The following is a 24,293-nucleotide window of genomic DNA, read 5'->3' as shown; positions in this document are numbered from 1 at the left end:
TGTGTGGTGTATGTCATAGGTTCTTATATTAGGAAACAGCGCAAGTTCGAGCATAATCGGGTAGTGTAACTTAAAGCAATGTAAGCTGTTAAACGCAGAATTTTCCCTTCACCCGAATATCCTAAAATAGCGACAGATGACTGCGTAGGTCATCTGTCGCTCAATTTTCTTCATTGACAATCGTCAATGAAGAAAATTAAGTCGGAAAAAAAACTCGGAGGAAGAGCGAGGAAACGATGTAGCAGCCGTCTGCTTGGCCCTTCCCATTGTTTTTATAAATTGTTGGCGCTGTTTGAAAGGTTTGTTATCAAGCACTTTCCCCGAAACAGTTTTGCTCTAGGCAAGGCTTTTTTTTTTTCAAAGAATAATTTTCTATTAAGGCTGCAAAGAGAATGGGCAGTATTGTCGCATACTTTCTTGTCTTTCACACGTGTAACAATGCTATCAGCAGTTGTTGTCACGCCACCTGCGAAAGGGGGACGCGATTGCGCCAAATAATAGAGCAGCACCTTGTTCCTGGGGCACTGCCTCCGTTGTCACATGGGCAGCCACAAATAGCACGAAGAGCAAAACGTGCTGGCGAGGTGAGGTTCTCACTGAGAAACGATGGCAGAGCGTTTGAGCCATCCGTACGATGCGCACGCATGAGCGCACGAACGAAGAAGGCAAGATTTAAGAAGAAGAAAACTTTCATTAGAAATGATGCGGGTAAAAATGCAGCATAAAAGGGACTCGCTTCATTTATCCCAATCCAGCGAATACATCTGCAATTTTTAAGTATGGTGCACTTTAGCGACAGGCTGCCATATGCCGTCGTGATCGCTTAGCGTAACGTTCCGTGTACGTAGCGTATTGAGCGTGCAATCGTGCCGAAGAGAACGCTTCTGGCTCTTGTTCTTCGAGTGGCTTCATGATGATCACTTATCATCATAAGCCAAAAACTAGTGCGCTTGGCTTACTGAATGCAACATAACGTATCCAAATGGAAAAAGAAAAGAGGAAGAAAGCGTTGTTATGACCGTCGTCAGTATATAGGCGCCATGCTGTCGCTGAGAGGCGTAGCCGGGCAGGGCAGCGCTCCCACGCCTGGAACCCCAGTTCTCTCGGAACAAGCGTCCAGAGCTGACGGGGGAGCGGCGCTCTTCCAATCCTCAAACGAGTAGCCGACTGGCCGGCTGTCTATGCTCGGCAGGCATTGTCCCTACTAGCCGGAGGATGCGACGTCGTGTCGCCACGACGCCGTAAGCCGTTCCAGAGAGGACAACAAAGACGGCATCTTCCTTGGAAGAAACCGCGGCCACCGCCACAAACTGCCCTGCTAATTGATCGAACAGATCGGTGGACCGTTTGATGTATGCTGTCAGGAGCTTGGGACCCCTCGACCAGCGGTACACACACGACGGGAAAGAGCCCCTCTGGCGCCACCTTGCAGTGCAGTGATCACGACTCAATATTGGATGTTCACGTTGGCCGTGCATGCTCGTACCCGTCGCCTGTTTTGTGTGAGTGATTGGTGTTCCACTCAAGAAGGAGGAGCCCGACAGGGCTTATAACGACGCCGCAGAGTGCGGGACGGCGCTCTGAACCATGTAACGGTTCAACCACCACGTTCGTGGTTTGTGAACTCCTAACCTAATGCTGTATACAATTGTAAATAGTGCCATAAACCTGTTTGTTTGTCGTATCCCCATCTTGTGAGCGTTCGTTTCCTCAACCCGAAGCTACACCACGCTACCACAAAAGACCGGGCAGACCCCGGTCAGCAACAACGGGTGCTCAGCGCTGGGATCCGAAGCGACTACTGGGTAAACAGCGCCGAGATCCGCAACAACTGGTGGCAGCGGTGGGATTCAGAGCGACTACTGGTGAACAGCGCCGAGAGCCGCAACAGCGTGAAATAGATAGAGGGAAACAGTGAGAAATAGAAGAAATAATGAAAATATCGAGAGAAAAAGAAATACAAAAATAAAAATCAACGCATAAATGAGATCAACGAGAGATAAAAAGACAGACGAAAACAGATAATGTGAAACGCAAGAGAGGAGGAAAGAAATCAGGTCTCCGAGCTCCGGACTTCCTTCTGGCTTGGTGCGAAGCTTTCCTAATAATTTTTATTTAAGGCAAAATACACAGTGAAAAATGAAAGAACGTGAAAAGAGATTGGTGTTGCAAAGATACGGAGAAGGAGAAAAATTATTAAAACGAAAAAGACAGAGAGTTTAACCCAGAACTGGTTTGCTACCCTGTACAGAAGTGGGGAAATGACGGTCGGAAAGAGGATAAAGATAGGTCATAACTAAATGAAGTTAACTCTAATTTTTTTTTCAAATACTTGAGATTTTACCCTCTCACATCACCCGACAGAACTGAGTCACAATTTTAAAGTAAACAACTTTCACATATACAAGTAAGCAGCAGATGTCGAATTCACAGAGTCTTCATTTTGTAAGCGCTGAATTCCATGAGCTATTGGGCATCTCTATGGATATACCGATGATCGTTAGTCCCCAGGAATTCACCTATTGTAAAATTCTGTTGTGTGTAATGCACCTTTTAATGCGGAACTAAATACTTAAGAGGATGCTAACCCAAAGAGCCACGCTCTTTAACTTGGCCAAACTCGGCAGCTGACCCGCAGGTCTCGGGAGATCATCGGCTGCAGCAGCTGCATTTCCGATGGAGGTGGAAATTTTGTAGGCCCGTGTGCTCAGATTTGGGGGCACGTTAAAGAACTTCAGGTGGTCGAAATTTCCGGAGCCCTCCACTACGGCGTCTCTCATAATCACATGGTGGTTTTGGGACGTCAAACTCCTTATATCAATGAATCACTTGATAACTGGATGAACGACGAAAAAATAAACGACGTAGTGAACCATACGTAGGCCCGAGGTGAATGAACGGTGCGCTAATGCAGCAGCGAAATCGCACAATATCACTCCGAGCACAAGGGTGCACCGTAGATAGCAAACAAAGCGAACTGACCACCACTGATACGGCACACACGTGAACTCCAGCGGAAGGAGTGAAGGTCAGCTTTCACGTCACGATTCGGTGTATTCTGTTCACGCATGCGATCGCGAACAGGCACGTGCGCTCACGGAAACCTGCTGCATCATGTGGATAAGGTTATTTTGGAGCATCTTGCTGAAAAAAAAAAAGAAACACGTTACAAGAAAAAAAGTCAGCGTCCTCTCCCCGAACAACTGTGAAACTATGCAACATATGGCAATCGGCTTGTACACCGTTGTTGTACACGTTCGTGACGTGAATAAACGGGGGGGGGGGGGGGGGTCACATTTTTGTTATTATTCTGAAAGCATTATACTCATCAGGAAGGGGCAAATCTAGCCCACACCAAGCCTGTATAAATACGGTAGTATTCCGAAGAGCCTCAAGATAAAATGATGACGTGAGCTTTTATTGTAAATTAAAACGTCTTTGTTGCACTGCCAAAGTTTTCTTTTGCCGATGCCATAGCGGAACAAACTGATCACGTCATGTGTCAACATCGCCTGACATAAATACGGACATAGCATCAACGTTGATAGTCGTATCTACTCATCTTAAGCATTGCTATCAGCCTTACTTGAACCCATGCTTACACTCACGTCTGCCCAAACATATTCCAAATCAGTGTCGTTCATACAACATTTCCATATTTATTGGTCAGAGGCGAGAACTAGGTAGGAGGGTGTCTGCACCTCACCATTCCCTCCAACTCTTTCAGAAAAATGACTTGATAAAAAAATCTTAAGTTGTCATCCTTTTCAAGAATAATGGTCTCAACAATGTGCGAGCCCTCATTACTCGTATTCGAAAGTACTCTATCAAAGGCACCAAGAAGAGTGCCGATTACGTCAGATATTGGTGTGAAAGAGCGTTGACACCGTGATTTAAAAAGCTAATTGTAGGCTAACAGACTTATAAAACAGTCTGATTCTTTCGGACTCAGATCGAGCCGTGAGGGCGATTCCGAGCGATCTTTGCTCAGGAAAATTTCGGTGAGGGTTCAGCTGGCCCTCACCGAAATTAACTCTCAGTCATTTAGCACTCAGTCAAATCCTGGTAAAATAGAATACACGCCAGTAGGTAGGAAATCAAGTCAAATTATGGCCGCTTATAGTCAGTTACGCGGCTCCGTAGCCGTGTTCCAGAGTAACCGGCCCGATTCAAAGTGGCCTTCAGAATAGACGGGACCCGGATAAGCCGGGATTTTAAGTCAGATTTCTTTGGATAGGTACGGCCTGCGGTCACGCGTGACATTTCAGTAGGCGACCTGGCCCTGATGTGATTCCGTAAAAATGCAGTATTTTGTGCATTCGAGAGCGGTTTCTCGCCCATAGTGCTGTGGAAATTAAAAGGTGATCAATATCACAATCTTCTCCGTCTACGAGGTCAACATGCAAACCACACTCCGCACTGGGATCGAACTCGGGACCGCATGCATGTGAAGCAGATGTCTTACCCATTGCACCACAGCGCCACCGCATGAAGAGGAGTTTTTGTTTACGAAGATATATATATATATATATATATATATATATATATATATATATATATATATATATATATATATATATATATATATATATATATATATATATATATATGTATATATATATATTCGTTATTATCTAGCAGACTTTCCTGAAATACTGCTGCCTTGTAATGGTGCTTATGTGTTCTATTGAGCCCATCGAGGTGACAGCTGTCTCATTTCCTCTGTGTTCGCGTGTGTTTGCGAAGTTGCGAAAAATAATAAACAATAACGTTACTAATGATACAGGGTAGTTCTAGCCGAAGGAGGGTAAGTCATGCACCAAGCCGAGATAGTTGGTTGGTGCTCAACGTAAAGGTCTTTTAAGTGCGCTAATAAACCCAGACGTAGACAAGCGATGATTCGTTGTGCGTGGACCGATCATAATCGAATATTTATTGAATGAGAGATGTGCGTTGTCGCGTTTCATTGAGCGCTGGTTTCATTGGGCTTGTTTCACTTGGCCGATTTCAAATTTTCTACATTTTCCCGTTGTTTACCCGTACGCTGTGCTCTATAGGTGGTTGAAGGTTTGCTCTCCGAGATTGTAAGCTACTCTTGCTCTTGCACATCCGTGCGCGTTTGGAGTATTCTAGAGAATAATGATTGTCACATAACGCCAGGTTCCAGATATTATCTTGTCCCTCACCAAAGCACAACCAATGACAGTGTTCCTTTATTTTTCCCCAAAGAACATCTGCAGTCGTTTAAATGCGGAGAGCCACATTCTCTCCGCTGTCTAAATGTAGTCCCAGGTTTCCCTCTCAAAAATTCAATTAGTAACTTTCTGAAGCATCGAACGAGGACATTTTTTTTTTTGCCTTGACGTTCTTTTACACAGTCTTGGCTTCTATAACAGGCTCTAACAAGGCTAGCACGTCCAGCGTCATTGCCTCTGGATGTCGTAAGAGCTATATTTTTTACCCGGGTGGTTTGCTTGTGCCAACCTTGGAAACCCCATTGGCATGCAAACAGTACCTGGCCTGAAATGTGACATAGTGATTCATGGGGCGTCACAAGTTCGCACCTGTCAGCTTTCAGCATCGCTTCCCACTCTGTTTGCACACGCATCGAGAAAAGAACGCAAACCAGGGAGCTGCTTTCTCTGAATTCTTTCACCCTTACGTGTGCGGAAGCTTCCTTTCGTTTTTTTTACTACTCCTTGAGCACTCGTGTGCATACGTCACGAAGGTGAATAGTTGTTTTCTCTTCACTAGGACTACTGCATATTTGTTTGATGTTTTTTTTTCAGCCAGCAGTGAAGTGCGAAAAAACGACATCACGTCCTGCCAGGACTCTATATGGTATGCAGGAAAGTTATTAACCGTAGGGGAGTTGCTTGGCCCACTGGAGCAGTGCAGCTGTCATTGATTTCACGTTCTTGATAAAAACATTTCTTTTTTCGAAAAACTCATGCAAACAAGCTCCCGCGTAGCGATGAGCTCTGCAACTTGCTTTTACATTTATTCGATAGTATTTCTTAAAGCAAACAGTAGTCTTGCGTAGCCCAAGAAACCTGTACTAAATGTGGCTAGAACTCTCTCCACAGTTTAACTAATTATTTGAAAACGACCTGATAGACGTCTCGTGAAAAATCGTTGTGTCCAACAACAGGCACCTTCAGCCTTTGCTACTTAACTATGATCCTCCTGAAGACACGCCTTCAAATAATTGTGTTGTTCCTAATGTTCTTACTGAGACCATACTATACAGAATATTGTTTAATGAACTCACGTGAGAGACAGAGATATCCCACTCTTGAATATGCCGTTGCAATGGTGCGCATACAATGAGTCGCGTATGACTAGCTGACGCACTCGATCCGCAAACCAGAATTCGACTGCCTGTGACTAAGCGTTGAATGCATCATAACTATCTTTTGATGATTTACAGCAATTTCGCAGGTGCAAAGGGTCGGCTGGGATCACTTGCGTGTCATTCAAGCTATCGTGTATATGTAGCGAGACAGGTGCAACTTAGTTAGTCTTCTAAGTTGCTCTTCCCAAATCGTTGCTTCCTTTATACATCAGAACTCAGTTGCATGCAACAATTACTACTAAGGACGACATACCGATCGGCGCATGTATATACGCAAGAGCAAAGAGCGACCATTCGTCATGATTATGGGCACGCGCCCAGACGACCCGACCCACAACAGTTTTGCAATAACTACAAGCAGTGGGAGACCTTACGGCTCAGACAGGCTTCAGAATCTCTCTGACGTCCGGCTGGTTGCGTCGCCAGGATCGAGGGTTCATTGGTCTTGTACGTTTGCTGCTGGTGATACACGACAAAGTTATTTCATTTCTGTGTTCTAGGTGTATCTATGTCGAAATCTGTATACAAACACAAACCCTCCATATCGCAATAGCAACAACCCTGACATGAAAAGCATTTTTCTTTTCCTACGTGGCCTCCTTCGCAAAGGACCTATACCGGCTGCTCCCAATGCGTAACACGTAGCGCATACCTGTATTTAAAAAAATAATGCTCACGTGCCAACTATCGCGGCCTTGGTCTTCTATCCTCGTCTATTGGTTTCCTTATAACGCTAAAAGTATGCTTGAAACAAACAGAACATCATATCAATAGTGAGAACTTTATGGAAGAACTGACAGCTTTTATTAATTGAGGGTAAGTTGCAGTTTGCGAAATGTACGTCGGTTCACTCTTTTCGGAAAGCACCACAAAATAACAACGCGTGGGGCAACCTGATTTCGTCAGTTAACAATTACTCGCATATTGTACACGTTCTAGTGTCATTACCTTTGCAATAGTACTGCAGAACCTACTCAGCACGTCTTGCAGTGTTTTCTGTCATGTTTCTTGTTTTTTTATTATTTTATTATGTATTGTTTACTTCAGACATGTAAAAGTTACATATTTTATTGCAAATCGAATTAATAAGTCATATCAGCGAAAAATGAGAATTTTATATCAAGCTTACAGCTCACACGTTGCATAAAAAGTGTCAGCACAAGTGGAGACCTGGTCATGAAAAACGCCAACAGATACTTAGATGCGGCCAATTTTAAGGCGAAGGGCTCATGTGTCTACGGCTGTGTTCCAATTCTAGATAGCATCGTATAGGTCTATTCTGACAGCTTAGAAGATGGCATCAAGCTTATGCTGTCCAAAAAATAGAATGTATCTGTCTGAAGTCGATGCGACGTAACGCAACCTTGCGTTGAGAAGAGAAAGTTCAGAAAAAGAAACGTAAGCGTCATTCCTTCAACTTCTTTCGAGTTCAAATTTACGAAAAATTGAATGTAGCTCACATTATACGCCTGCAAAAGTGTCTGCTTGAGTGCAGACGACTATGCCATCGAGATCCAAGTTGTCCGAGGATTTCGCTGAGCCGCAGTTTTGTTTAGACAGCCAAGTGGTCTACGTCGTTTCTGTGTCCGGTGCCATCTTCTCGAAGCCGTCTATGTAGCCTTCTGTGGTAAGTATTGTAGGCACCATACTTAGGCGCTCCCATCTCCGACACTTGCTCAAAACTCTGCGAGGCCTAACCAAACATTGAAGGCCTCGCTAGGTGCCGTGAACTCCAGCCGCTACAGTCTGTAAACAGCAAGATCAAAACCGCAAGTTTAACCTCGTCGCGTGCATTATTGCAGTTAAGTCATTCCGTATGTATTCGTGTTACATCAAATTGCGCATAGAGTTTAGTTATCTTGAGCCGCGTAAGGTAATCGCAAGATAGCGTGGATGAGTTTGTGAGTGCAATAACTACTTAACGTCCGGGGAGTACGTGAACTTGTCGCTCACCAGACTAATCTTACGGCACGAGTGGCAGGTCTAGCCCATCGGCCCGGCCGAAGACATGCCGGATAGTTAGGAATTGTTTGTCTCGAGCGGCGTTGCGTAGAAGCGAGTTCCACTGCTCCTTGCTTAGCTCTGGGTATACCTCAACCCATACTAACAGAGTATGTGTGCAAGAGTGGAGGGCTGCTCGCAGTACGGGCAGGCGTTATCACCCTATGTACGACCGAATAGAGACTTTGCGCAAAAAGGCCCCACACAGATACGTACTGGTGTGTAAGAACAAAAACACAGAAATACAAAGACACGGCTTTTTTGTGTGTCCTTGCATCTGAAGGTCACCGAGTACAAAAAGAATAAAAGGGTACTTCTATGTTTATTGATTCTGTGCTTTGATTCTCGATGGAGTGAAATGAAGGAATAAACAAAGCATTGGGTGAATACTTTTAGATTTTCAATCTAAAAACAAAAAAGTAAAGTAAAACGTCGTTCCTGCGCATGCCGCAGCCATCGCTGAACAGAACAAAACAAAAAACGCTGCCTCATTGCCAAAACCGCATCTTTTCCGCCCCCAAACAGCCGAGCTGCAGCCACCACCATTCCTATAGAGACCAGGGTGGTCGGCTTCTAATTGACGTCCATCCGCGATGCATTCTTCGCTTTCCACGGGCGTAGCCTCTCCGCGAGCGGCGGCTGTGCAAGTATCCCGGTGTGTGTAGCTACCTTTGTGGACGGCGACCTAGAAAAGCGAGCGACATTCTCTCCGCTGTCGAGAGAGAAGAAAGAAAAGAAATCGAGGCCGACCGTCGATACAACGAGCAGCGGCGACAGTGTATACGTGAGCAAGCTGAGCGCGACACGAGTCACCTGTGCCACTTTCTGGTGCTTCTCTGCGTCCAAACTACGGCGCAGCGCTGAACCTGGTTACCCGAATCGGGTGAGTGCATGCGTGATTCCCGTTATCGGACGTTTCGCCGTTACCCGTTCACACCGGGCAGACATACCAATCAGATTCTCCACGTACTGACGAGTATTCTGCTAGAATACGTATGGATGCACGTGAGGGCCTGAAATGCCGCATTTGCTGTTTATAGGCCTTATGAAATATCCCGCCCCCTTTTCTTAGTGTCAAATCTTCATCGGCCCGATTCGGCGAATGTAAGGCAGCAAACTAGGTTCCATTTTGGTTATAACTGTCTCGCTTCTGCTTTCTTTGTATTTTTGGAATGATGACATCGTACCAATATCGGTTAGCTTTAGATATTTGGCAGACAATTTATTCACATGCGCGCCTCTATATATATTTCAATGTCAAGTTCTTCAATGCGTTACCTGTACCAGTGAAGCGCTGCACATTAGGGAAAAAAAAATAATGGAAAGGCGTTGGTTAGCTCGTTTAAGCGTGAGTACAAATGCCGGTATTTTATTTTCATATATTTGTCTCCGCGTTCTGTGCTAGAAGCGACCATGCTCGTCCGTATTGGAGTATTTCAAAATTTATTGTTAACCAACTGCACCGCTAATTCTTGCATGATGTTTATAACATTTTGTTGCGCCTTATTCTCGTGCGTGGGAACTGCGTATTCGTCGCACAATTCGACCACCTTCTGCCCCCTTCCTCCTTTATTTGTTTTGTTTTGAACGGTGGGTGGATAGATGCTCATGTACTTAGTTCATGTGCACGTTAAACATCACCCAGTGGCGAAATTACAGGAGCCTTCCACTACGGCGTCTCTCATTATCATATAATAGACTTCTGAATTTGAACAAGTATTATCATTATTTTATTATTAGTAGTAGTAATAGTACTAGTAGTAATATAGTTTTAATAATATTGTTGCTCTTGTAATCATTGGTCAGTACGCACAGCAAAAACGGATATCTGGTTTCGTGAGTACTTCCTGAAAAATGATGAAGAAGTGAATATGTTCACCAGCAAAACCTATATTTTCATATGCCAACCTATAGTATAAATGGTTCACGGGTGGTGTAAAAAACTGGGAGGAGGCAATCAATCAACCAGTCAATCAATCAGTGTTCATTCAATGAACTGCATACAAAAGTGATTACAAAATATTGGGACCATTAGCCTGTGAGACTAGTTAGTAGTCCAATCTAATACATGAATATTTTTTACATGTCTGGAGCAGAAAAGCACAAGATATGATTATGAATATTTATACAAGTTTACTGATTGAGCATGTAGCATGTAGTAAGCATGTAGAGACGGCTATTTCAGCTCCAGTAACGTGAAATCTTAGAAGTGCATGCAGTGTTTCTTGTTCCAAGCATGTCCGGTTTCACTTGCCTACAGCATGTAGGCAAGAGTACTTCAGCTTTCCTAACATCATAATATATTTGTTGGGCTAACCTCTATCCTCTATCTGCCACGGTGGTTCAATGGCTAAGGTACTCCGCAGCTGAGCCGCAGGTCGCGGAATCGAATCCCGGACGTGGCGACCGCATTTTCGATGGACGCGAAAGTGCTTAAGGCCCGTGTGCTTCAATTTAGTGGCACGATAATGAACACCAGATGGCCGAAATCTCTGGAGCCCTTCACTACGGCATCTCTCATTATCATATGGTACTTTTGGACATTTTGGACAAGGAAATGAAAATATTACATTTTGACAGAAAAAATAAAGATTGTGAGGCCTTTCATTGAAAAAAAGGCAAGGCTGGTTGAATTTAAGATACGCTGTGAGCGAACATTTTAGTGTATTGGAGCTCTTAGCCACAGTAAATACATTTGTGACAAATATTTTGCTGACGCACATCAAACTACCACTAAATACAAATGGAATGTATTACATCGGATACAATAATTGTTGTAGTATTTTGTTGTGTGCAGTTAATACTTGGCGCTCAAGCATTTTGTAACGTATCATGCCACAATTGCGAAGTATTTCCACCTAGACCTGACCCGAGGAAGCAATAGCAAAATAAGGGCGCAAAATACAGCTCTGCAGAGATGAAAACACTGACAAGAGGGATGACACAGATGAAACGCGTTTGCCAACGTGATTTATTTAAACAGAAATACGAAAAAAGTGAGTGTGAACATACAAAGGAGAGGGCAATGTGTGAAAACAACGCATCTATTGATTACAGACAGAGAAGTGGTATTTACAGTGAAACCAATTGAAATTGATTCGCTGGAAACGTTCCATCTTGTATGCATACGATAAAGTGAAAGCTTGAAGCTCGAAATTATTAATGCAATCGTTTTCTACGTAGTTAACACCCTTCTTGGCTCACGCGTGGATGGCTCCCACTGCCCTCTCCTTTACATCTTCTCACCTCTTCTTTTAGTATTTTCGTTTCATTAGGTCAAATTATCAAATTCCCGGCCCGGGGGTCTTCTGGATAAGATACTAGTCCGCTGACCCGTAGTTCACGGGAAGGAATTGCGGCTGCGGTGGCTGCATTTTTGATGGAGGCGAAAAGGCTGTAGGCCCATGTGCTTAGATTTCAGTGCACGTTAAAGAACCCCGGGTGGTCGAAGTTTCTGGAGCACTCTACTACGGCGTATCTCATAATGAAATGGCGGTTTTGGGATGTTACACTCCACATATCAAGTCATCAAATTGTCAGATGCTTTTCGTGTGCATCGTCCTTGTTTTCGATATTTTCAACTGTGATTGATATGTGCGGTTTAACGTCCAAAAACCACCATATGATTATGAGAGACGCCGTGGTGGAGGGCTCCGGAAATTTAGACCACCTGGGGTTCTTTAATGTGCACCCAAATCTGAGCACGCGGGCCTATGTTTTCAACTTTACAGCACAGCCCTTCTGCATCCATAGTGTTCCAACTATAGCCCTCACACAAGCCTTCTTCAGAAAAGCGTGTACTCCTCTCTTCACAGCATCCCATAATGTTACCGGATTGTAATTACTGAAACATAACCAAATATTACAGTTTAGGGATGATTTGATTTTGGCGCATAGTTAAAGGTAACTGCAAAAGCAGTTACCAGCTTACAACCTAATGTTCTCCCACGCGCATTCCATATGGCTAAAAACTTACTCTTGGGGTTTAATGTCCCAAAAACACCGCGTGGTTTTGAGAGACACCTTAGTGGAGTGCTTCATCAATTTCGACCACCTTAGAATATTGTATGTGCACATAAATCTAATTGCAAGAGCCTCAACCATTCTCGCCTACATCGAAAATTCAGCCACTGTGACCGGGATTCGATGCCGCAACCTTCGGGTCAGTCGTATAGACTACCATGGCGGGACGAGTAGAAAGCGAAAAAAAATAAAGGTTGAGAAAGAAATAGCCAGAAAGAGAAAGAAAAAGATATAGAAATGAACAAAGACCAGAAAGATATGCTCAAAGACGGAAGGAAGAGAAGAAGATTACACTCTCTCCCGCTGATGGGAACCATGTGTAAATGCGAATCAGCTGGCACTAACGCTTACACTGGCGGCGACGTTGACGCTAGCGCTCATCGTGGCGTTGCGCAAGAGAAAAACCTGGGGAGGCGCAAAGCACGCCACGATAGACCTGTGTTTCCTACCGGAACTTGTCAATCGCTGCTAAAGGGTAATGACTCATGAAAGACAGAGGACTCCAATTGGTCACAGATGCTTGCAGTCCGCTTTGAGTTAACGCACATGCTGTGAACTTTCATTGTTCAGCAACGCACAGGAGGAATCTCCCACCAGTATTGCCATGGAGGTCAAGATGCAGTGCATATATATATATATATATATATATATATATATATATATATATATATATATATATATATATATATATGTATATTATATAGGTGGGCAGTTAACGGTGGTAGTGCTGCATCAGTAGTCCGCATCTTTTTTAATCAGTAAACTCGCTAGCAGACGCTACCTGCGTAGGTGTTGCGAGACGAGAAAGGCAATGATGTGGGATGAAAGAAGGAGACAGGGATATCGCGCAGCGTGATATGGCATCGTGCAGTGGGTTATGAAAGCCGAATGGTGAAAAAGGAAGAGAGGGTGTCAGTCACTTCATATTTCGAATAACTATCTCAGGAAGAAAATTTCTTGGGTGATCAAGAACCATGTCTGAAAAGTCGTGCAACGATATGCAACATAGCTAATTGTCTTCGATGAGCAGAACAAAATTAAACCACGTTGTTGCGCTTCTCTATTCTTTCTCTAAGTGCCAATTTCGCTGCTTAGCGATGTGAACGACAGTCACGATTTCGCAATACAATCGCCGTACACTCGGTGGACAAATTTATTGTTAAATATAAACAAAAAGGCTCTTATGCCAATCATGTAGACTCGGGCCTAGGTGCGCTTGGTGCCTCATCGGCAAAACAAACTCTATCTTCACTTTATCGCCACCGCAATCTAATGAAGCGCCCTGCCTCTAAAGAAAAGAGAGAAAATGCGTGCTGGCATTAAAATATTAGCATCACTTCTTGTGTACCAGCACCTACTTCGACCACATCAGTGAGAAATAAACGAGTGAGTAATGAGGGGTCATTAAAGGTTGAGCAAAACATAGGGAAGAGTTTGTCAGGAATAAGCAAAAGCCTCCATTGCCAAGAAATCGCAACTGCGCGCTTCCGCATGATCGCATGTACGGGTGCTAGTCGCTGCGACAGCATAAAAAACCACGAGGACAAAAAACCTAAATATCAGAGTCCAGGAAAAAATTCAATGTATACTCAAAGAGCATCAGCACTTGATTGCTCTGCTAGATTGGGTTGAAATAGTCCTAGTTTTTCCTACAAAAAGAGTGCCGAAAACAGACGACACGACCACTTGCGGCACGTTCATGCCGTCGCATATTATCATACTTCACCCCAAACGGATGAAAACCTCAAGACATCTCATTTCATGCTCGTACTGCATCATTTGAAATGAAATATAGCACGCCAGAATGATAAAAACCTGCTGCAACTGCAACCATACAAATAAATTCCACAGAAGTGCGGAGCTATAGCTCCACGTTTCTGTGGAAACTCAGTAAAGCAACCCTGGTTTGCAACACCAGGGATGGCGCCACCCGCTAGGCCGACGCTATAGGCAATATGGCAGCGCCCACGTTCAAAAAATCTATAGGTGCTCACAGGCTTTAGGATTGAGCCTCCAGTGGAAGCTATGGCCTAGATTTTTTTTCTTGGTATATTCAAATTTTTTTTCCCACCCGGACGGGCGTATTTCTGACGACGTTAAATTCTAGAGGCCCGTGCATTTGCCATGTCGCAGGCGGTCGTAAGTACGACCCCCTGGTGATCGAAATTTCCGAAAGGCTCCCCTACGGCGTGCCTCCTAATCATATCATGGTTTGGGGTTTTAAAACGTCAGGGAGTTAAAGGGGTGGTGCCACGAAATTTCGAGGCTAAAACAAGCCTCTTGCGGGTTTCCTCTGTACGCTAGGACACAACACACGGATGGTCGGACATAGCAAACGTGTAGAGTATATTTAAATTCACGTCCAAAGTGTACCTTCATGCTCATTCTGCGCATCCAATGCCATGAAAAGTTGTCGCGGAGTATATGAAGGCCCATAAAAGTTGCAGAGACGTCACGCCATACCTGTAGTGAGCGTAGACGGAATCAGGTTACCCATTCGGGGGGGGGGGGGGGGGGAGACAAAGGTTTGTGGCAACGCACCCTCTCCCTATTATGTCAATGTACAGGGCTGAATTTTCACCCCCCCCCCCCCAAGTCGCAGCACCCCTTCCTATTATGCCAATGCGTGGGGCTGCTGTACGTTTCTTTTGCAGGGACTTGTGTGGCACGTCTGTGCGAGAGCAGACGATAATCAGCGTGACGTGCGTCGCAAACTTGTGTGGTCACGTGACCAAGCCACCTACACTTTCTCGTCACAGCTCATTTCGGCGCCCAGAAAGCGAAACCGAAAGTGGTCCACATAAAAAAGCAATATAATTTATTCAGCCAGTATAAAATGATTTTGGTGCGTGTATCATGCTTTCTAGACCTAAAAGAAACGTTGCAGCAAAAAACGCGCAAGCCACAAACATGGTGGCACCACCCCTTTAAATATTATTTCGTTTCCCACTTCCCTTCGGCCCATGTGGTCCAGCTCACACACATGGGACCACGCGATGTGAAGTACTCCACAATTCGCAAAAACAGCCGTATCAGTCATGGTCAGAGAAGTCTATTCACGTGAATAGACGTCAGTTTATCACACAGGGTGCAATGACAGGGAAGCTATCGGGGCTTCCTATAACAGATGCATGCCTCTAAGAAAACAAGTGCAACACTACGTATCGAAATGCTCCGTCCAAATGCGTTGAGGTGGTGGTAGCAACCTTATATAATTTCTGCGTTTTAAGACACACTACCACGATCGAAGATGCTGAACTACACCAGTTGCTAGTTGTTACTAGCGCTCGACTGCGTACGGAAAACACGAGCTTGATTCCAGCCGCAGTGGTCCCATTTTGATGCAGGCGAAATGCTTGATACCCGCGTGATGGTGGCGTAATTCAGTGCAGGTTCAAAGAGCCCGGTTGCTCAAAATTGTTGGGAGCTTTCAATTATACGGCATCTCTCATTACTTTAGTCGCTTTGGTACGTTTACAACCATAAAATCAACCAACCTGACTTGTTACACCAATTAAAGTGAACAATATGTTGTCGTTGTGCTTACAGTAAAGGAAGATAATACGCATCTAACTACCACATTTCGTTACATTTATTATCTGTATTTATTGCGAACACCAGCTTCGCAAAGATGCGTTTCACTGTTATTTTTCTTGTCGGTAAAGATGTTTGTACTGCAGTGATAGAGGGACGATAATACCTTTCCAGGTAGCGCTTGTTTTTCGGATATCTGTTCTTAGAGTGCGTGTGCTCCACCGATAAAATACGATTACCGAGAACGACACACTGCATCTCCGCATCGAACTCCGAGCCATCCGATCAGCCAGCTGAAGAAGCGTTCCATGAACGTCCCGTTGGAAACAAAATTCGCCCACGGATCTACGACTGTATTGTCGGCCACATTCTTAAGCGTGATGGAGTGAAAATGACGTGAGCGTCACAAACTATTTCTCTTGAGTTGATAATAAAGCTCATAAAACGACAAAAAAGCTAACCAACTGCGCACGCGTGTGCTATAGCTTACGCGACAAACCGGAACGTGGCGAAAGTGCAGCTAATGAGGATACCTGTGTCCTACCAGAGCCACTCTGAGTCAACAAACCGTTGCAACGCCGACCAAAACAACGACTAAAGCGCGGGAGGGCGCAGCGCGGGAGGGCGCAGCGCAGAAAATAACGAATAAAAACCGGTACATGCGTGTTCGGTGCACATGGGCTTTACTCTGGGTTACATTTTCCTGTACGGCGTAGCGCGAGAGTGGATCTTCCGCGGGAAAACCCTGTTCGGAGGCAGTGTGCGTTGCACGCACCGATGCAAGCACGGGTAAGAGGGCCAGCGCCCTTCGCCCCGTAGCAATCGTAAAGAGGGGGGCGTGGATACACAACAACCTGGTGGGAGAGGAGGCGAGAGCGAAAGCATTGGTGTGCGAGCGCTCGTCAGCTGGTGTCGTTCCGTACCGAGCACTCCGACGACGTCGCTCATCTCTGCCACTGTGCGTCGGATCAGATCTGTTCTCCACATCAGGGCGTCCGTCGCCTGCGGTCACCCGACTTCCTCCGTCGCCGCGATTTGAACCGTAAGTGTGAACGTGACCCTAGTCGGCACTTTGGGTACTTGGTTTTTACATGGCGAAACATCAACGTGATTGTGAAGCTTCTTGCACGGTACTTACCCTAATTTGGCCCACCTAGTCTTCTGACAACATTGACTTCTTTTATTCATTTTTGTTTCATGTATGCGTGTCTGACAGCCTCCTTAAAATCGCTCCCTAATGATAACAATTTACCTGCAGTTTGTTTTGACTAAAACTAACCTTTCATCAATATAGCCATACTAAAAAGCATATATTTCCTTTAAGCTCCTAATTATATGACGAATAATGCTTCAATCCATACGATTGTAAAAACACAAGCCAATTCATCACAAACTTGTACTTCTACAATAAAAAATTATGTATCAAAAAGGTGCAAAATGATTGTGTTACATTTAGAATGAAGAGAACTGCTACGTTATCACTATGGAAAATAGAAAATTAAGAGAGATGGTATTCAACGACAACTTAACGTTTAATCGCAAGTAAAATATTAAAGGATATAGGACGAGGCATGCGCGCTCACAGATGCTTCGCATTTGTTAGCCTCCTTCCTTTTTGTGTCATGCTTTCTTGCAATACAGTTTCCTGTGTTCAGCTTATACGTCTCCCTGAAACCCGCCACTAATTTTATAGTCCCCCATTTTAAAACCAAATTCTGTAATATGTCACCTTAAGCTGCAAAATCATACACCAAATGTTTTTTTTTCTTGATGTACTTTGCAATACGCATGCAGTGCACTGAACTGTTCGGCCCTTCTGCCAGTGACTAGGCGTTCTCTGAAGGTTACCATGGGTAGTTTTTATATTTGGGTGATTGGTGAAACGGCCAATACGTGTAGACGTCTCAGGAAGTCCGAAAGACAAAAAAAAGTATTCAGCATGTCGACGAACCATGCACCGCAAAGTTTCCTAAATATACGCTAGAGGGAACTCTGGCACTGGTGTCTATGGGAGCTGCAACACAAAGCGCTTCAGCGAGCATGGGAATCACGGGTATGACATGGATTTGCCTAGTCTTCGTGCTTTACGTTCGTTCTGGCTTTGCGTCACGAAGCTGCTGGAAGCTGATTTGTCACGAAAGAACAGTTGGCAAATTTTCGGCAGTTACGCTTCACCAGCTTAATCTTTTCAGCTTACCACTTCAAATCGAGTCCCGAAATGAAAAACGGTTTTTTTTCCTTCGCAGCAAACACTCCCCGCCGTGGTGGTCTAGTGGCTAAGGTACTCTACTGCTGACCCGCAGATCGTGGGATCAAATCCCGGCTGTGGCGGCTGCATTTCCGATGGAGGCGGAAATATTGTAGGCCCATGTGCTCAGATTTGGGGGCACGTTAAAGAACCCCAGGTGGTCGAAATTTCTGGAGCCCTCCACTACGGCGTCTCTCATAATCATATGGTAGTTTTGGGACGTTCAGCCCTACAAATCAATCAATTCCTTCGAAACAAAACCAAAACATAGCAATAAACAAAGCCACAAGTGTGTTCACCGCTCCCAAGCGCGAAGACTAGGCAAATCCATGTCATACCCATAACTCGCATGATCGCTGAGTGATAGCAGTGACAGTGTCCCGTCTAGTTGAGGAAGGAAGCAACAAAATAGAGAAGACAGAGAGGTTGACCAGATAATATCCGGTTGGCTACCCTACACTGGCAGATTAGGAAAGGGAACAATAAAGATGAGAAAGAGTTAATTTTAGGAAACTCTGTGCCCTGCACCGAACCTGAGCGATCCATTTTCTTCAACGACGCATGCGTATTCGCGACAGATCGAAAGGCGTTCTCGCCACTTCATTTGGAATCCCTCATTAGTGAAGCTATCTTCTGACAACACCATCAACACGATGGATGAGTATTTTCACGCTATCTACGACAAGCCACTGTGTCAATAATTGAATTGTACATAAGTTCTTAATAATTATTAATTAAAGCCGCGAATGTAGAATATCAAGGAGACACGTTGTACTGGGGGGCTACGGATATTTTTTGACCAGCTGGGCTTCCTTAAAGGGTTCCTAAATACCTTCTGAAAATACGAAGAACGAAGGTGTTATTCTGTACCGGCGTTTCCCGTCTTCTCGGTACAATTCATGATGCCAGCAGTTTGTTCGCGTGATGCCAGGATGAAATAGCGTCTCGATTAGTCGATATATTAAAGATATCTGTCATGAATGGTTTCCTACCCTGCTTTGCCATCCAGTCGCATATCCGTTCTGCCCTGTGTGCCATGAATGTCATGCGTTAATTAGGTTCGCTAACTAAGTCAAAAACCATTGCTAATTAATAAGTTCGCTTTGTTTTCTGCGTTTGTGACTATGCAAGCAGAGATAGCCGTGTGTAGTCGAAAAGCGCGTTATCCCAAACTAGCTCAACGCTTAGTGAAGACATTCCACGTCTTTTATGAAGAGAAGATTGCACCATCTCCCGCTAAAGGGAACCATGTGTAGACGAGAAGCAGTGGGCGCTAACGCTTCCATTGGCGGTGGCGTTTACGCTGGCGCTCATCGTGGTGTTGCGCAGGAGAGAAAGCTTGGGGACGTGTGAAGCACGCACTTATAAACCGGCGTTTCTTAGTGAAACATGCCAATCACTGCTAATCGACAATGATAGACAGAGGACTCCGATTGGACGCAGATACCCGCATTGCGCTTTTAGTTAACGCGTGCGCTGCAAGGTTTTATTGTTCAACAACGCAAAGGAGAAATCTCCAACCTGCACTACCTTGGCGGTCAAAATGCAATGCCTATATATACGGGGCCTGTTAACTGTTGTAGTGCTAAGAGTTAATTTTCGCAATCAAGAATATTTAGGGACGGCTTACTGCTGTCCCATAGTTGAGTATCAAGTACTCGAAATCGTTAAACATTTTTTTTCTAAACACAAACTTGCTAGCAGACACTGCCTGCGTCGGCGTTGCGAGGCGAGACGGAAAGCGTAAGAGGGGGAGGGGGTGCAGGAACAATGGGGGTCAAATGCCATGGAGAGGAGAAAGAGGGAGAGCCAGCTTCGACTATAGTAGACAGCATTGCGAGACGAGAGAGTGGAGGGAGCGTAGGAGAGGAGGGGGAGGGGACGTAAGGATGGTCACGCTTCACACTGGATTGAGCTTGACCATAAGATACTTCGCATCTAAAAAGATAGCACTTGTAGGAAGGGCAGTGAAGATGAGAAAAAAACTACCGTCACGCCTTTGAACTCCATGTGGCTTAGGGGTCTTCTAAGGTGCGGCTAAATCTAAATATACACGTTCTACTACAGTAACCGCCGTGGTAGCTAATCAGGGGAAGTGTCGAGGCTCTAAGCTTGAAGGACACGGGTTCGGTTGCTGGACCGGGCTCCGGCGTTTTGATGAGTATGATATCGAAGAGCACGCGTGCAATTACATCGATGTTCGTGTTGAAAAAACCAAGGTGGTCAAATTGAGGCCCGAGTCCCCAATCACGGCATGCGTCATAACCATATAGTGGTTTTTCTTATAAATTCATTTGGTTGCATGAGTGTACGAAAACATTTCAGTGATAAACCAATCCCTCCAGTGTAATGTGAACAAGGTTAGAACGTTGGCACTGAATTGTCCTCATCTCGTTCTTCGTCGTTTTTCTTTTTTTTTTCTCGATCACAAGATATACATTTGATATTTAATCCCTCTTTCTTACCAGATCGAACGATTCAACTTCGATGTGGGTCTTGGTGGAAAAAGGACGCCGATTTGTTAGCAAGCTGTGTCTATTCTTCTGAAGCGTTCAAGCATTGGGAAGTTGCACCAAACCATTATCGTGAAAGAAATTATCGAAGTTTCTTTGCTTGATTCACTACAAATATAACTTTATCCTGCACATTGAACGCAAAGTTGTCACGCCGTTTATGTACTGATCCTTCCTTTGTGTTATGACAGCAAGCAAATACGAATCATGCAGACGTTAAGGCTGATCAATAATGCCACATGTCTTGAAGTGCACTGCGCTTCTCGCATCCTTCTGCGGTCACTTAAAAAATAATAAGGCTGCTGTGTATGTGGTAGTGACAGAGATGACGTATGCACATCGTCATCCTTCGAACAGCTTACCCGAGACGATATACTTTTCCTATAGCAATAGCTGCTATTGCACTTCTTCGCTGAGAGCAACCCGTTCGAACCTTTCGCGTGCTGCTCCTCTGTCTTTGTTCCACCCTGCCGGGTTCACTGAACTGCTGCGCGCCGATGAGATACAGTCTGCGGCTTCTCTGTGCACGTGTCCTTTGTTTATATTTTTTATTTGTTTCACTTGCGCCATCGAAGCGTCTCTTTGAAGCCCCAGCGTGCACAGCTGCATTCGGCGCTTGGTGCATGGAATCACAAATGTTCACTGGGCCCGAGACACGCGTTGAGCGCTCGTCTGTGCTCGCAGAGGAGGCGAGAGTTGCAGCTAGTTCGCTGCAGTAGTCGCCGACAGTGCCTTCTCCACCGTACGCTGTCTCGCAGACTTACCGGTTCCGGCATAGCGACTGGTCTGGCAAGCTGAACGCCCCTCTTTAGAGTGAAGGTTGGCCATCAGAATTATGTGTGTACGTATTCTCTTTCGTCTGCTCACAGCGCGGCTGCCGCCATTTTACGTTCCTGATAAGTCAGAGCCATGTTCGAGAAAACGAAGCGTTATCATCGACTGCTCCTATATTTCACAGCGATTTCTTTCTGCCGCATGTTCTCACGAGATTTCCGCGGTCGATCCCTGTTGTCATCATGTCATTGTTTCGTGAATTCATGTTCCTCTGTAACGGCAGTTTTTACTGAAATTACCAAGGTGAACTTTGTCCTGCCATGAGTGAACTGCTTTGTTGTTTGTGTATATTGCATATTTTTTGCTTGAATATTATTTACTTACTTATTTAGTGATACTGTCGACCCTCCATGGGTCATTACAGGTGGGAAATGAGTAAAAAAGACATACAAGAGTGCTTCAATTTGCACAAAATAAAATGCTGTACAGATGAAACGTGGGTTACAGTAATGATAAACAAAAGATGTTTGTTCAGGTGAACCGCAATGAAGCCGCTGATCCTCGGTGCAAATAACATCAGGAAACCACAGGAAAATAACATGTAATCGAAGTAATATCCTAGTTCCGCTAATAATTATGGCTCCAAATCGCAGAACCTGCCTGATAATGATCGTGATCGTCGGTCCACGTTGACAGCTATCTTTTCCATCGGGTAATACTGAGTGCTTGAGTAAGCCTCGACACTTTTGCGAATGCGCGTCCCTATGAACTGAGAGCATGCGACAACGATTGCGTGCGAGTAACTTGACTTTTCTCTACTCTCCATGCTTTTCAGTTTCCAAAACCCTGTAGTCATAGAAATTAAGGGCTGTAAAAGTATAATTACTGTCCTCCAGATTCAATAAATTCAACGTCAAGAGCGCTAAAAGGAGTCTTGGTTTTGTTGAAACACCTTTATCGTAGGCACATTGCTCGCATTCCTTCTGTTTTGTTTGCCCGCCTTGTTGGAGCCTAAAGTCCGCAGCGTAGAATGAATGAATGAATGAATGAATGAATGAATGAATGAATGAATGAATGAATGAATGAATGAATGAATGAATGAATGAATGAATGAATGGGTATCCACTGTGCCGTCAAAACCAACAACATATTGTTATGGTGCGAAATGGACATAAACCAGTGCGCTGGTTGCCGAAGATGAAGACGACGAGTAAACGTGAAGCGCTTGCGCGTGGCAGTCATCGGCCATATCGTCTGGCTGACAATTCGCTGCGTGGATAAATATACATCTCGCCGCCGTCACAACATTGCATCGTTTAGTGCTTTTAAAGTCACCAATTCGATGGTTGTGTTCGTCACAGATTCTTGAGGCGATGGTGCGACGGTGCCGTCTCTATACGACGCGGAAAACGAAGATTAAGGCTGGTTCCATACCACCGACGGGGAATGGCAGCTGTAAACACGTTCGTGTTTTCCTGCATCCTGTATTAGCACACGTGCAAGAGAAGACACCGCTTAGAATGAGAAGTAGTAAATGTCGTAAAATAACACTAATGCAGATGTGCTAATCGTCTGTTTTATTTGTGTTCTTGTTGTACACGTGATGATAAGTGGCGTCCGTAGAAGGCGTTACTGACAGAACAAAAAAAAATGCCAGGCCTGCGTGGAAGGTGCAGTACAGTCACAGCGAAAGATAGCGGCCTTTCAGGGCCTTTTTAGAACACGCATTGGGTAACTACTGCAAGCAACTTACTTTGGAAGCAAGTAGAACATTAATAATATCTATTTTTGGGGTAGTAGGCCAGCATTGTCAATGCCATTTTTCGTAATTCTTCTGAGAAGCGTGGCATCCACTCAACACTTGCAAGGAATTTCGTGCCAATTGGCGATGCAGTGGCTGACGACGATGAACAATTATGGCTTAAGTAGGTATGCACCACAGTTAATAGGGGAACAAGAACAAACTTTTGTAATGGGTTCGAGCATTGGACGACGCACTCGTCACGCTATTCGTTTTGTGCGACGACTGGTTGTTCTTTCACTGTCTTAAACTGCTTTATAAGTCGTATTAACGCGATTGCTTTCCCAAGATCAAGCAGCCTGCCTAAGGCAAGTTTGCCAATAAGTCACAAGCACCAGCGTAGCTCAGTGGTAGAATACTGGGCTGGCACCCAGCGGACTCGGGCTCGAGGCTCAATGTGTCTTTGGTGCAAGGTTTGCCAACAAGTCACAGGCACCGGCGTAGCTGCGCATGACCCGAGTTATGATGTCAAAAAATGTTTCTCTGTAATAAGAAAAGAAATAGCACAAAGAATATCCAGACAAATATGACAAGCTGCATCATTCCAGTATACTGTTCTCACCCTTTTCCAGCTTATTTGTGTGGCGTTCCTTTTCTACATTTTTTTTGGTAATCTCAGTAGTGCGGTGAAGTTCGCAGCTATGCGCACCAATGCAAGTGACAATCGTTAATCATGGCTCTTCTAGCCATGACGCAAGCACTGGCTTAAATTATAGGATAAATTTTTGACAACTTGAAAATTGCTGCACTCTATTTCACATCGCAGTTTTCAACTTTCCAAAACAACTCAGTTTGCAAGAACGACGAGGGCGTACCGTTTTGTCACTTTCCCACTTCACTCGTAAACGTTGTTTAGGCCTAGTGATGTTTTATTTTTTCTTGTTTTTCTTTCTTGCTTTCCTGGTGCTCAGTGTCCCAATATTTGTATTTGCGCTCAGGTTACGGGCTTGGGTCAGTGCACGTAACATGTTTGCCTGCAGAGATGGAGGTGACTGATTGAATGCCCGATCGCACCAGCTACACCTTTACAGAATGGCATAACGT

At 44.7% G+C, this 24,293-nt stretch overlaps 1 protein-coding gene across 2 annotated transcripts in view; it reads left to right on the top strand.

Annotated features, from left to right (window-relative positions):
- The window catches only part of LOC119172439 (sodium-dependent phosphate transport protein 2B), a 150,120-nt gene that overhangs the window by 12,452 nt on the left and 113,375 nt on the right, over window positions 1-24,293 (top strand). The window contains exon 1 of one of the 2 annotated variants that reach the window (XM_075893803.1): window positions 16,688-16,955. The exons of the other annotated variant lie outside the window; for it this stretch is intronic. The gene's annotated coding sequence lies outside the window, so the exon portion shown is untranslated. Of the gene's footprint in view, window positions 1-16,687; window positions 16,956-24,293 lie in introns of those variants that run through there. 2 annotated transcript variants of the gene reach the window in all.

The sequence above is a fragment of the Rhipicephalus microplus genome, chromosome 4, assembly GCF_043290135.1.
Source record: "Rhipicephalus microplus isolate Deutch F79 chromosome 4, USDA_Rmic, whole genome shotgun sequence".
Lineage (NCBI taxonomy): Eukaryota > Metazoa > Arthropoda > Arachnida > Ixodida > Ixodidae > Rhipicephalus > Rhipicephalus microplus.
Note: the sequence above shows the minus strand (reverse complement) of the source record. Positions and strands in the feature narration are given on the sequence as shown.